General features: G+C 51.5%; 1 pseudogene; it reads right to left on the reverse strand.

Moving 5' to 3' along the window:
• Positions 1-364: 364 nt before the first annotated feature.
• LOC128570645 (keratin, type II cytoskeletal 8-like) lies at positions 365-2,026 on the reverse strand (annotated as a pseudogene).
• Between the last annotated feature and the right edge of the window lie 842 nt (positions 2,027-2,868).

Genomic DNA, 2,868 nt, shown 5'->3' on the forward strand with positions numbered 1-2,868 from the left:
GGTGAACAAAAACAAAATATTTTCACCTACCATAATAGGAATTAAGTGGATAACTAAAGGAGCCAAATCTACAGAGAGCCATATACACACACTATTTATGAACCTGGAAAAATAGCTTTTATTTATTTATTTTTGGTTGCCATTGCAGCTGAGGCTTTATTTTAGAAAAAGCAATCAAATTGGCTTTTAGTTGGGGGCATGGGTAAGAGAGGGTAACCCAGGCAGTAAAATCCCCACGAGGGTGGGCTGATGCAGCTGAGCCTCGGGGGTCTCCTGTTCCATGTGCTCCTGGCACAGCTGCACCCCCTCACAGGCTCTGTGGCAGCCTTGTGAGAGGGCAGACTGGAGGGGCCCCAGTGGCAGTTCACTTGGGCAGGACATCAGAGGACTCAGACATCAGCTTCCCGTCTCGGGTCTCAATCTTCTTCACAACTACAGCCCTGGAGCTGGTGCGGCTAAAGGAACTGGAGCCCCCACCAGCGCCAAAACTGGGCTGGAAGGAGCTCAGGCCGGGGCTTGCGAGGCCCCCGTAGGCCGAGCTCAGGCCACCTGAGTAGCCACTGGTGGTCTTCATGTGGATACTCATGTTCTGCATCCCCAACTCCAGCCGGCTCTCCTCGCCCTCCAGCAGCTTGCGGTAGGTGGCGATCTCCACGTCCAGGGCCAGCTTGACGTTCATCAGATCCTGGTATTCACGCAGCTGTTGAGCCATGTCCTTCTCGGCCTGACGCAGGGCAGCCTCCTGCTGGGCCAGCTTGGCGTTGGCATCCTTAACAGCCAGCTCCCCACGCTGCTCGGCATCCGCGATGGAGGCCTGCAGGGAAGCCCTCTGGCCTTTGAGAGCTTCGTTCTGGAGCCGGCTGATGTTCCGGTTCATGTCGGAGATCTCGGTCTTCGTGCGCCGCAGGTCATCCTGGCTCTTCCCAGCCTGCGCCTGCAGCTCCTCCTACCTGGTCTGGTACACGCTCTCAGCCTCAGCTCGGCTGCAGTTGGCTATCTCCTCGTACCGGGCGCGGATCTCAGCGATGATGCTGTCCATGTCCAGGGAGCAGCTGTTGTCCATGGACAGGACCACAGACATGTCCAAGATCTAGGACTGCAGCTCACAGGGCTCCTCTTCATACAGCTGCCTGAGGAAGTTGATTTCTTCAGTCAGCCCTTCCAGGTGGTACTCCAGCTCCACCTTTTTCATGGACGCTTCATCCACGTCCTTCTTGATGAGGACAAATTCATTCTCCATCTCTGTACACTTATTGATCTCCTCTTCATTCTTAGTCTTGAAGCCCTCCACCAGCCCCTGCATGTTGCCAAGCTCTGCCTCCAGCTTCAGCTTCTCCTGGCCCAGTGTGTCCAGCTGTCCCTGAAGGCTGTTGATGTAGCTTTCACACAAGCTGTCCATGTTGCTGCAAGCCTTCTGCTGCTGCTGCAGGAGGTTCCACTTGGTCTCCAGCATCTTGTTCTGCTCTCCAGGAAGCACACCGATGAAGGAGGCAAACTTGTTGAGGGTCTTGATCTCCTCCTTCTCCTGGGTGCACATGGCCTGACTGTTGGGGGCCACCTCCAGGTTGAGTGGGCTCAGCAGGCTCTGGTTCATTGTGACGGCTCTGATGCCCCCCATACTTCCAGCCCCATTGTAGCCTCCACTCAGACCCAGGCTGTTGCCCAGGCCAGGGAAGCTGCTGCCACCCACCCGAGAGAAGCTCGAGGAGCTGATGCAGGCACCGGGCCCATTGCTGTATGAGCAGCTGCTGCAGGACCATGGGCCAAAGGTGGAAACCTTGTAGGACTTCTAGGTAACCCTGATGTGGTCACCAGGCCCACTGCTGTAGGAGCAGCTGCAGGGGCTGCTGAAGGCCCCTGGGGCAGAGGTGGACACCTTGTAGGACTTCTGGGTAACCATGATGCAGGCACCAGGCCCACTGCTGTATGAGCAGCTGCTGTAGGCCCGTGGGGCAGAGGTGGACACCTTGTAGGACTTCTGGGTAACCCTGATGGACATGGTTAAGACTGGAGTGGAGGCAGGCGGACCAAACAGAGATTCGAGAAGGAGCAAAAAGCTGCTTCTAGATCGAAAAATAGCTTAAAAATGGAAAGGGTTGCCTCTGGGTAATGAAGGGGGGGGCGGGTTTGCTCTTTTTGATTATAAGACTTTTAACAGTATTTGTCCTTCATGGACTGATACCCAGACAAGGAGGAGGATGCCTGGGGAATGACAATGTAATGGTACCACGTCCCCACCTCAAGGTACCTGAGACCTCAGCATTCCATAAGGCTCCCAGAATTTCTCCTGCCACAGGAAAAGGGAGAAGGACCCAGAAAAGACCATTAAATGTCCCTCACCCAGCATAGTATGGGCTGGAAATAAATATTAAATTCAGTCATAGAAAAATGAAATTTCATGTAAGGGTCTTCAGAACAACTCCTGGGTGAAGGGTTCAACTACAATTCAAAATTTACCTTAGAAATGAAAACAAGGTAACCTAAACATTTGTACCCTCATATTAATCTAAAATGAAAAAAAAAGAGAGAAAAAAAGAGAGAGAGAAGAAAAGAGACAAGGAAAAAACTTGGAAGATTTGGATTTGTTAAAAAAAAAAAAAGAAAAGAAATTACATTTCTTAACCACAGAGTGAATGGACTGATACTCACCCGCGCTGGCAGCACAGCCCAATAGAACTCTCCAGAATGGTGGAAATGTTCTGTATTGTCCAGTGGAATAGCCACCAGCTTCATGGGGCTAAAGAGAACTTGAAATGTGGCCAGTGTGTCTGAGAAACTGAGTTCTTAACTTCATTTAATTTTAATTAATTTTAAATTTGAAAAGTCACACATGGCTTGCAGCCACTGTAATGGACATACGGTAGAGTG

This window comes from Nycticebus coucang, chromosome 18, assembly GCF_027406575.1.
Source record: "Nycticebus coucang isolate mNycCou1 chromosome 18, mNycCou1.pri, whole genome shotgun sequence".
NCBI lineage: Eukaryota > Metazoa > Chordata > Mammalia > Primates > Lorisidae > Nycticebus > Nycticebus coucang.